At 36.7% G+C, this 12849-nt stretch overlaps 1 protein-coding gene across 8 annotated transcripts in view; it reads left to right on the top strand.

Annotated features, from left to right (window-relative positions):
• The window catches only part of puc (puckered), a 97842-nt gene that overhangs the window by 21524 nt on the left and 63469 nt on the right, over window positions 1-12849 (top strand). The window lies entirely within an intron of this gene.

Raw genomic sequence — 12849 nt, 5'->3', positions numbered from 1 at the left:
AAAAAAAGATACATAGAAATGCAGCGAAAAAGTTTCAAATAATAGTTGCAATAATCAAAACTAAAATTAATCGTTTGTAAATTTGTTTGTACATCAACTAAGCGCCCACATCATTACTACAGTTCGCACCCATTCTTCCGTTTGCGCGTAGTAAACGCCAAACCTACGCGCGCTAAGTCCAGAAACCTTTCCTCCCGATGACGGCCACGGCTCAGCGCCACGTCAATCGAACCGTCATCAAGGGTTAGGAGGAGTTCGCTCGACGCCACTTTACTGTATTGGAGGTTTATCTGTAGGACTCGCAGCACCACTGGGCTGTTTGTCCCCCTCCAGCACCTTCGTCGTAACGTCGTCGTCCTCCCCTTGCCCTTTTGGTTTAGAGTATTCGAGGCCCCTTTAGCCTCTCGTAACTGCCCCATTTGGCGGTTTGTCCTCTTCTAACACCTTCGTGGTGACGTCGGCAGGTGGAGGTGTCATTTTTTCTCTCAGACTTTTGAGGTCCTTTTCGACTTCGCCCACACCTAGCGTGTTAGTATTTTTATGCTCGGGACTTCTTTTCCTGAGTCGCATGTACATTTTTCCTGTGCCAAAGGACATTTTGCCAAGCTGCGTGTACAATATATCTTCCGCCTGCTTCTTTGTTTGGAAGATGTAGAACTGACCTTCCTCCGTAGGCCGAGATACAGTAAGTACCTTCCAATCCTGTGTCGGTATGTTCGGATTCTGATTCTGCAGAAGTCGCAATGTATCCTCCGACTTCATCACGCATGGTATCCATACCTTAACTTTTGGTACCGTGGGGATTTGCGCTTTATCCACCACCTCAAACCGCGTTCGTGCCTTGCCTTTGGAGGTTTGGAACCACTTCCTCCAGCTACCGCAAGCTCGCGATATTGTCGCACGCTATCATCTTCACACCATTATACCATCCCCCGAATCAAAGGTTGGATGGCGCTTACTTGGTTGTTCCCGCATCATCTTAAGCATTAAGATAATAAGCTGCCTTTCTACAGATCTCCACATTTCAGTAGTCATCTGTCCGAAAGGACTGCTAACGATCAACCAGCGGCACAGCCAGTGACTGCTTTGCCACATCACATCACCTCCGAGAAGGCCGGAGTCTTAGCGTTAACTCCCTTTACCACATCCGAGAAAGCCGGAGTCTTAGCATTATCTCCCTTTGGCTTATCTCCTACCTCCGTAGTTGGAACTTTCGAGGTAGTTGCTACCTCGCTATTGGGGCCCATCTGTCTTACAGCTTTGGACCTACTTGTCTTGTCTATGCGACTGCCCTGCCTCGCGGCTCTGGGACTGGGTCCTTTCTGTCTCTTGACAGCAGGCTTGTCGCCTCCGCCGAACGTTGCCCCTTCATTCTGCCATTCGACGCTTCTTCCTCCTCGTACCGGTTGCAGAACCGAGGGTTTCTAGCAGCAAACCTTTTGAACTGCCTTCGACGTACTTCTACCGCCGCATGGTCCAATTCCAAGCCCTCGATCTCCACTTCTGTTGGGTCCACCACTGCTCCCAAGCGTTGTACAATTCTTAGTGCTGCACGGTACTGCGAGAGAGCTCTTTTACTTCTTCTGCTCCGTACCCTTCTCCACTCTTTTACTCCGTTTTCATTTATGTGCTTCTCCAACACGGAGTTCATTGAATCAGCACTACTCTCGCTCGCCGAGGCCGACGCATCGCTTAATGCTTATTTGTCGTCCTTGGCTTGCGACTCAGTCCTCCACTTATCATCGTCCTTATTACAATTAGGTAATGAGTCGTTCATCTTGGTCGTACGACCACCTGCCAGACAAGGCGGGCTCAGCCGTCCAGTATTATATACGGGGAAAGAACTATCAGCCACAGCAGCGCTGGTAAGGCCATCAATACTTCCCGAGGTGGCCCGGTATCGGGAAGGCTCCGTTCGAATACAGCCGAATTTATCCCCTGGCTGCAAATCGTCCAATAGGCACTATCCGCATAACACCCTGGATTAGGGTGTTGGCAATTCTTGGTCACCGACATCCCGCCGCCCTCCTATGAGGCGAAACGGCGTAGATGTCATTCCTAAACAGCTCCGCCTCATAGTCGGGCGCTATGGTGTTCGGATAAGCCCTCACACGTACGAAAAGGTACCTACCCTAGTGAGGGAAAGGGAGCCCTGAAAACAACCCCCACGGCTGCACTGTATGCCATTCTGCACATTCCACCTGTAGACCTGGTAGTAAAGAACATAGCATTAACAACTGCAACCAGGCTCGGTGCCTGGGGGCAGCTTCAGCGCCGACCATATGGCCATAGTAGTATAGCGTCATCAATCAGAAGACGAACAGACTACCTGATTCCCTATCTGCGCTCCGAGGGAAATCTTAAGGCCACAAAGAGGTGGACGGTTGGCGCAAGGGTGTGCAAATGGCATAGCACAGCATCTAAATGCGTGTTAGAGTGTAAGCAGTCTCTGGAGAGAATCGGGACAGGGAGAAGCATACATTTATATTGGGTCCCAGGGCATATGGGAATAGATGGGAACGAAAAAGCGGATGAACTAGCTAAAGAAGACGCATCCCTTGAAACTTGCTCCGTAGACGTCCCAATTAGACTGGGCGAGATTAAGCGAAGGCGAGAGGTGCACATGATCGACCAAGCAGGAAAGGCGTGGGTTCAAGCGCGGGGCTGTAAAGTGTCGAAGATTATGTGTAGGTCTTACACTCTTAGACTAACAAAGTTGCTTCTGTCATTAAAAAGAGAGGACTGTAGACTCATGACGGGTATTCTGATTGGACACTGCCTTCTGGCGTCACATGCCATTAAATTAGGCTTGGTCAGTGATAGCAGATATAGGAAGTGCGGGTTGGAGGAGAAAACGATCGATGTGCCCTGCACTTGCCAGGCTAAGACTCCAGCTATTAGGAGTGACACAGCTGTAAGATCTAGGAGCAGTGGCTTCTAGTATTTGCCAAGAGGACGGAGTTATTTTATAACATAGGTCCTGGTTTTTGATAGGGTTTTTTCAGTTTGGTCGTTAAAACAAACTTCTGGTAACACTACGGACTCAATCAGTCTATGTGAGGCCCTCGTGGACCGGCCAGTTCAACCTAACCTAACCTAAGTGCCCACACACACACACTTTTAAAAACTATTTGTGCATGGTTAGGAAACAAAAATATAATTTCCTGATACAATACAACACTAAGTGACTATGTATATTTGCATACAATATGTATGTACAAATGTACTTATGCAAATTATATTGATAATAAAAATCTGTAAGTGCCACTTTTGTGACAAATAAGCAGCAACAATACGACGTGTGCTGGCGGCAAGCGGGCAAATAGCTTTCATTTAACGAGTAACATTTTTATTTTTTTTTTTTGAGCTCAAACCAAACGAACCCAAATTAACCAATAATAACTCAATTTTAAAATAAACATTTTATTTATATAAGCTTTCCGCATTTCTCTTGTTCTCTTTGCAAACATTTGTTTACATGATTTTATGTGCATCAGTTTAGAATACTGTTGTATTAATTGCATTAAGCACGTGTCACATGCAAGCCAAATGCGACCATAGTCACACACTAAACGGTTTTGCTCGCTCAGCAATCCTGACTGCATTCCATTTGTTGTTCATACGACGTGTGGTTCTCACTGCGTATGCTCTTTTAGCGGGACACCTACCCTACAAGAAACGCTGATAGTTTTACTAAACACTCACACTTGTAATTGACAATGCTGATCCTGCGATGACGTAAACATTGATACTCAAATTTATGTATGTTCCTTTGTTCGCTCACGCATGTCCGCATGTTCCCAACGACAGCCTATAATCATGAAAAAGGACTGAAACTGGGAAGGCTTCGGACACCTGGTACAGAACAAAAGAACATACAGCAGATACCATAATGCATGTGAGACAGATACAAAATTCTCAACGGAATTTTATGTATGCGAGAACAGATTATCCGATTTAATCATGTTGTCACTACTGACTGTCATATGAAAATCAAATGATTATCACGGTTGGTTTGTTATTTTTTAAATTCCGCCATTTTCAACCGACGAAAAGCATATCAAAAATAAGTTTAAAAAATGAAAAAGAGAGCATTTCAAAGCTCCATGCTAAAAGAAAAAAAATTGAAAATAATATTAAAAAATACCAAAAGTTGGCGGAATGTATGGGGCGCACTCAAAAAATTGATACGCGAAAAATAATAGTGGTTAGTGGTGTTTCATTTTTAAATGTGTTTCCGCATGAGGAAAGCGCTCTTCTGTTGTTTTGTTATTTTCTGAATTTAAATTGAACATTTTGAACTCGAATTCTTATAAAACTATTTATTTTAAACAAATAAGAAACACGTATGCTTTTATCACGTACAAAATTAAAAACGTAATGAAATAAAGTAAATAAAAAGCAAAAAGCATTGTTTCATTTTTGGCGTAATATAACAATGGTCATTTATGATAGTATAACAGTCAAACCTGATATCTACAGTAAACTATCATTTATGACACTTTTTGATAGTTAGAGTGTCAGCACTGATCCAGGAAAAGGAATGGGAGTGAGCAGTACGGCTATATACTTAATCAGTAGGCCATGTTGGTGTATAAGAAGGAGACAAAAACTCACACGTACACAGTTGTTTACATCACATTTGCGCAAGCCCCCTTAAGTTTGTGATAGAAAGTTTGTATGAGGCGCTGATCGTTAGGTTGACATTGCTGACAATCAGATGATAGTCATATGATAGTCAGTGTTCTTGTAGGGTAATAGATGTTGTAATAACTCTCTCACTAGCACTAATTTTAAGTTGTTTATATTGTTGATGTGTATTCATTCACCTTCACACACGGTTACGAAAACAACAGAGTAATTTACAAACATATTTTACGCAACGCGAAAAAAACTTCCGTCACTTGATGAAATTGTTGCAGTTGTAATAAAATAATTTGAGTTACAACGTACAAGCATACATATGTACGTGTTTATGACAGATGTAAATGGAAATAAGTACCCTACAAATAATTGTGCGATGATTTTGTAAAGACTACTCCCTCATATTTCTAAGCTGAGTGCAGTCGGGTATCATGTAGTCCCAAACTAATGCAATTGAAAATTTTTTTTATTTTATCTGTTTTAAAGACCTGATTTTGTTTACCAATACGGAATTGATGATAGTGTAACCAATTTGGAGAGTACATGGTCCTAATCCCACATAATTTTAGCCTAAAAATCGTTTTGCATTCTTTGGTCAAATGCCATTGACATAGTCTTTTTTAAGTTTGCAACATTTTGCTAAAGTTAATTTTAGAACTCCACCAGGAATATTTTTAGGAAACATTTTATTGCTCTAATGTTATCCTGAGAGTTTACTTTTGACTCCTTTTGTGGACAGCACGAATAAAACGATATTTCGGAGATCGCTACGAGGTTGATATCGACTATTCGAATAAACGATAAGTCGATTAGCAAAAGTTGTTTAGTAAAGCAATCTACTATCACTAATCGACTAGTTGTTGGTTACAGCTATTGACTGATACGACTATTTGACTATGTCTTTTTAATTTTGCACTGAATCGTGCAATTCGTAAGGACATTATGGGGGTATTGTAGGCCATCTGCATCTAACATATTTTCCATTTTAGTTCTTTGATATCATCGGAATTAGAAAATAAATTCCACACCCAGCTATGTTTTCGAAAACTTATTTTGAATTTATCGTATATACGAAATTATTTAATTCTAATTTATAATGACAGAAAATTGAGTTTATGAAACCGCCAGTATGCAATTCTACTCAACTAGTCGATTGTGAACAAGGGCCCTAGTTAAAATGTTCTAGAAAATTATGCGCTGAAAATTTTATTTGACCGAGTTTATTATGTATAACGAGATTGTCTTCATTTTCGTGCTTAACTTCTAATCGTTAATTCAATAACTAGGTTTACCATATAAATTTTTCTCTTCGATAATCGATAGTTATAAACAAATTTTAGAAATGCCGACTTTTTATATAAAATGAACTATCTCTAGGGTGCCATCTCGAATTTGGGAGTACAAAATAAAAGAGAAACGTGAAATGAGACATATGTGAATGCCTAGATTATCTATTGCGGATTTACTGTAGATTAGGGCATGTGTGAACGTCTTAGGCTGCTCCCGGACTAAACCCTTGTAAGAATATTTGAAAAGTCAGGGAGCATAAAAAAGGGAATTTTGAGCCTTGAAACATACAGCATATTTTTTAACATTCCCATATTGAACTTTAAATTTTGTTTCTATTCACTGTGATCTTTCACGATTTTGTTCAAATATTTTCTCGAAGTACACCTTTAGCGAAATTTTTCCAGCAAATAATTTTCTAGAACACTTTAATGTAGCAGCCCTTATTTCGCTTATTCTTCAATCAATAAGGCATAATATTTCAAATCTAAAATGACCACTGCATACAAAATTTTACCAAAGAATGTAAAACGATTTCGAGGTTTTACTATTAGGGTCTGGGTCTTTCATTCTGAGTAGAAGCTATGGCGCCCCCAAAATTTATGTTGCTTAGTGCAATAAATCAGTTTTCAAAAGCCAGCTTATGGAACCATTTAACATAAAACAAAACTTGAATCAAAACTTTTACCTTTGCTGATAGTGAAAAAGCCAACCATTGCCTTCATAGAGCACGCTAACACAAAAAAGAAGTGCTGATTTCATAAAAAAGAGGTCAAAAGTAACTTTAGCTACATCTAATAACATTTATTGTTGGGTATATATTAGCTTTTATAACATCGGAAATAATTGTTTTGCTTATTTTTTGGTACAGCCGATTCAATATCTATTACTAGCGCAGTCATTAGCGCTGGCGCTTATAACTTGCGTCATTAGTTGCCCTCGCTGACACGACTGATAACCAACCAATAATCATAGTAAAACTACATTTTTTTACATTCAAATAAATATATTTCGTTGCTTACAAAGTATCGATAAGTACCCACTCAGCATTTAGGTGATTAATTTTTGAATTTCCATACATATCAATACAATTTGATTACCCTTTCTGACTAAATAATGAGTTATTTTACAGTTGAACAAAATAAATGATCAAATATGAATACTTTTGATGATCAAAAACTGGAAAGAATTTTTCGACCACTTTTTGGAATCGTTTTTGAAGTCCTTTGGTGATTGAATTTTAATATTTTATAAAAATCAACAAAAGGAATAATCAAATATTCTTACCTTTTGATGACCAAAAACTGAATATAGTTTTTCAATCACATTTTGGAATCATATTTGAATCAAATATGTTTACTTTAGGCATATATGTAATACTCCTATATTGCTAATAGAAAATGCCCGCAATGTGGATCAAAAATTTATAATCATTTTTAATTGAGTTTTCTGAATCTTTTCTGACTATATTTGTTGGCTGCAAAATGAATTTTATACTTGTTAAAGTTTTACTTTTAATTGCAAATCTCATTTTCTCACATACTCACACTTGTTCAATCACGAAGTTCTGAAAAAATATATAAAAATTTTATTATTTATACAAAAGTAGTCAAGGTTCGAAACGAGGTCAAGGCCAGAACAATAATTTTTTTTTTGTAATGATTATTGTTTTTTAATTTTTCTATAATTGAAAAATTATTGTTCTGGCCTTGAGCTCGTTTCGAAACTTGAATACTTTATCAATAGGCCGATAAAACAAAAACAATTGTTAATAAACGATGAGCACTTGGGAAATGTCAAACAAAGTAATGGACAATAAAGAAATCCAACATTATCAGTGTCTTGCAACAGGTGGCGCAACGCTGAATAAACATAGTTGGTAAGAAGGAATAGAAGTAGCAATTTGTCAGTAGAACAAACCACCGCTGTATAGCTAAATGGTTAGCGTAGCGTGCCTAAAGCGTACTGATGATGAAGGTTTAGCACCCTTCGAAGTGAATCTATCTGCGCAGCTATGGCAGGTTGCTTGAACAATTTTCTACTTACTATTCCAAAAACAAAATAAAAAAAACAATAATCATTACAAAAAAAAATATTGTTCTGGCCTTGAGCTAGTTTCGAACCTTGAATACTTTATCAATAGGCCGATAAATCTTACTTACTTACTTATTTATACAAAATATATTCTTCAAGACACGAAATAATGTAAATTTCCCCAACCATTTCTCCACCTTCGGCTTACCAGAAAATACATAATGGTTTGACAATACCGTGGTTGTGAACTATTTGAACTGAGCTAAGTGAAACTATTTTGACATACATGGATACAGCTTCGACATCCCATATCGTATCGTTTTTTAAGATGTTAACGATAATAGCTGATTTTGTAGTAGCAAGTGTATATCGGTCAAGTTGGTTTGCGAGTTACCCGTGGTTCAAATAGTTCTCTTCCGCATGCTTCCTTCCCCTGATGAAATAACATTATTATGTAGCATCTTTGAATGAGATATGAAGAATAAATGCATGTTAATCGCATTCAAAAATGATATAAAAATCTCAACCAAAACGATTGAAATATGAATCATAAATGATTCTTTAAGAATAATCACATTTAGGGTACATTTTTCTCCCGACGATACATTAATTTTCGAACAGAAAATGCTTTTAAATCATCTTGGGGTATAATATTTGAATATTTTTTGATCAAAATTTTCAAAAAATGCTGGCTGGGTAGTGTATGCTATTTCACATTTTGATTTATATTTCCATCGCTTTTTGCGCGTAACGATACAAGTGTGATTCATTTATCACTCTTCATTTAAACATTGTTAGAAAAACTATGCTTTTTTGTGTCGCTGCACAGAAGCAAGAGAGTCGTACAGAAATTGTTTCATCGAATTCCTAGCTCATGTGCAACTTAAATAATATTTTTTCTGGAACAAGCAATGAGCCATGGAGGAGTTTAAAAAGTTTGATTAAGAATTCAACAGCCTTTCTCAAGTTAAACAATGCCTATGTATGTGTTGCTTTATGTTTAAGGAATTGTGTGCAGGTTTTATGAAATGTTTATTTTTTATTAAATTTAATGTGATTTCCATTGAAGCTCAACCAAATGCATTACTAAGAAGGATCCCTTCATGACGTGTCTTTTTTTTCACCTTAATTGGTCATCCATGCACGCAGTATGATTATTTGTTATTCATTTACTAGAACATTTGTATTAGTGTTGCAATTTTATTATTCACAGAACGACATTCTCCAAACATTTGTAATTAATTGGTTGAATCAGCACAGGGTTTGATTGGAGTAGAGAGTAGGAATTTCATAATTAAACGTCAAGAGTTACGAACATCAACGAATTTATAAGTATTCTTATACGAGACATTAATATGTGGGTACTTAAGTACCTATATGTGAAGGGCAAACCCCATTTATGTAATTGTTGATTGCTAATAATCAAATACATACATAAAGTTCATATTAATATTGTCATATGGGGATTTAATTTCAGTGATGCCAGCGGTGAGAAGGCTAACATAGGGAAACCTAGCTAACGGTTTTTGTAAATTGTATGGCATTCCCCAACTCTTAAATAAGCCTAAAACTTTCTCATACACTGTCCTTCCTTTTTGCAAATCGAGAATCCTCCAGACCATAAGGTATTATTGTAGGCACTTACCTCTCCATATCTTTGGTAGGACACAGCGGAAGCTTTTTAAATCCTTTGGTGTTTCCAATTGGGTCTCGAAACTATAAGTCGAATGGCTTTGGGAGCCCAAAATAATTCAAGAATAAAGTGCCATTTATGGAGGGAAATAAGCCTTTACATTCGACACACCGACATATTTCAGGCACGTGAGGGCCGAGGTAAATAAAAAAGTTGCAAATAGGTACTCCCTTACATCGGTTGATTTACAATACGTTTGGATCTGAGGGGGGTTATTAAAGTAAATTTCCTTTTAATATGAATTTGGAGCTTTTAATGAAAAGTTATAAAATTCTCTCAATTTTCGAGAGCTAATTGATAAGATAAAAGCTCCAAATTCATATTAAATAGCTAAGGAAATATTTGGCCCAACTTAATCATATAATAAATTTCCTTTTGTTAGAAAATTCTTATTTAACCTTGCTTTTTCTCATCTTTGAGAGATTTAAACTCACATTGTTTCTATAAAACTTACTGAGCCTATGCTGATAATAATAAACTTCCAAAAGTTTTATTGACGAAATATTTAAGAAAACGGTCTTTAGAAAGGTACCAGTATCACGAAATATACAAACAAGTTTGTAGATCTAGAAGTATGATCAAATTTGATGTTGCCTTTATTTTGAAAATTAAGCCAATGCAGTAGTAAATGCTATTGAGCTAAGTAGTAGCTCTTCATTGTTTACTTGAAACTCATTCCTTATCTCTTATATTGTAGCAAAGCTGTACTTATTGTCCTCAAATAACCGTTTTTTACTGATAATTTTGTTACACTTAGTCATGTATACATATAAATTAATCAAATATCAGTAATTTTTCTAACAGAATTATTTTTTTTTCGCTTAGATTAGATGAGAATGTCTAAATATTTTTCGACACTTTTGAAACGTTTTCAAATCAACATAAATAAAGAAAATAATAAAACGTATTACTTGAATTCCTTCTTGAATTTACTGCCCCAACTATTTAATTGGCAGTTTCTACAAAGCGTTATCATATAAAAGCATTCTATGCATCGTTAGCTTAATTCACAAAGGCCCTCACCAACAGATTCCTCGAAACTGCGTTTTTCACAGATTTTGGTAAAACACATATATGCAAATCCACCCTTAGTAAAAATTTGAAAGAATTAGAACCAAAAACAATGGAGTTATGCCACTTTTAAAAAGCAATTTCTTTATGTATTGAATGTAAAAATAAATAATTTTTTGAAATTTGAAAGTTTTTGATTAGGGCATTCGTGAATTAAGCTAACGCAAGTAGTTACATCCACGTGCCGCCACACCAAACAAAACAAAATTGTAATGGCCGTTATTGTAGTCTTTAGTCGTAAAGGGAGCATACACAAAAATAATACCAACATTCCAAACAAAATAAATGGATAAAGGAAAATGAAAAATTTTTAATAGGTCAATTAGTAATTTTATGGTTGCAATGAAAGTCGAGATTCATATTTGAGGCAAACTTCGCTCGAAGAAGCCATTGAATTCCTTTTTCAAAAAGAATATTTGAGGGGGAAAAAGCTGAGGGTATGGAAAAGCTTTGAACGAAATTGGTTCACTTGGAAAAATGTCAGAGATGAAATAGCGTATTGTCAACGCCGCGTTAAAAGCTGCTGGTTTCATCAAACAAAATTTTAAAGTAGAATGGAAAAAATCGAATAATATCAGCACTTCTAACATTAGTTTTGATTGAAAAGTGGAGTTAGCAGTTTTTGCGGCGGCGTCGACGATATATTGCTCACAAGAATTTTGTTTCCTTCAAAACTTTGGAGGCGTTTTCAAATCGGTCTAGCACCTCAAAAACTTTATCGTTGTGCGCTTACCTCTTCACACACCGTCATTAACCCAACTTATATAAATTATGAAGAAGAACTAACTTATAATCCCAAAAAATATTATCCAGACAGGACCAACTTCCATCCAATTATAAACCCGACACAACCAAATCCAACCTATTAATAATCCCGACAAGACTAAATCCGGACACAAAATCCCGACGAAAATCGCGTCTTAATGTGAATATTATTTTTAAAAATTCTCCCCCTTCCAACACATAATGTCAGACCCAAGCCAAAGAGAAGGGAGAAATTTTCGCCTGGTATGCAAATCTTGTCATTAATGTAATATATGTAGGAAACAAAAGGTCAAAACAAAAATAATAAAAAAAATTTGCATATTTCCAGGCGCCAATTTTCTTTTCATAATATCTCCCAGTCTCTTTGTACAAGGATATTGCACTAGAGTAAATTGAGAGGATTATAATGAAATTTTCCGGCAAATACTTTTCTATCGCGTTGCGACCTCCTAAATATCATTTTATTCATAAAAATATTCATAAAGACAGCACAAAATAAAAGTGAAGCGTGAAAAACTGACAGATAATAATCTAGTTCCTAGGGATGGAACATATGTAATCGCGTTGATTAGCTTTTGAGGACTTATTGTAGATTAGTTCACTCCAGAATGTATTTTAGCCTTTTCTACTTCTTCTGAAATAAACTTAGGCACAATATTGTAAAATTAAAATTACCGTGGCAAAGACAATTGACCAAATGATGCAGTATTCAAGGGGTTGATAAGCGCAATACAAAGCTTTATAGCTTCACAACTTCCGTAACCAAAGTGTTCCACTCACCTTTCCGTGGGGAATCTTATTAGAAATATGAATGTATCATACACATATTTACCAATCGAGGCTCTAGCGACTCCGAAACCTCATGGAAGTAGGAGATGGGGGCGGGATGGCCTAGAAGGTTCAATGTGATCATGTTAAATCGTTCCGAAGATCGTCGGGGTGGTACCGAAACATGTCGAATGTATATCCGGCAAACATCGAAAACACTTCCCAAACCATTCGCTGAGTACCTTTGAGGTTTAACTATACAGTATTAGTACTCTCACCTACACCATGTCCAAATTAATTTAATAAAGCTTTAATTGGAATTTAGAATAGTCAGTAGGATTTTCGAAATCGTCAATTGGAATTTGAAATTTTCAATTGGAATTTTGGAAGCGTCCTTTGGATTTTTGAATTTTCAGTGCTAAACTACCTATATTAGTTTTGTTACTGGGAAAATATTTTTGAAATGTTCATATAAGTTCTTGGTGAACTAAGATGATATCGAAGTACCTTAAAAACACTGAAGCTTTATTTCGTTTTTAATCTGATATCAAGAGCTGAGCTTTGTACAGATTTTTATAAAGAGTTTT

This window comes from Eurosta solidaginis, chromosome 1 (genome assembly GCF_040869045.1).
Source record: "Eurosta solidaginis isolate ZX-2024a chromosome 1, ASM4086904v1, whole genome shotgun sequence".
Lineage (NCBI taxonomy): Eukaryota > Metazoa > Arthropoda > Insecta > Diptera > Tephritidae > Eurosta > Eurosta solidaginis.
The sequence above is the reverse complement of the archived record's forward strand: the minus strand, read 5'-3'. Positions and strand labels throughout refer to the sequence as shown.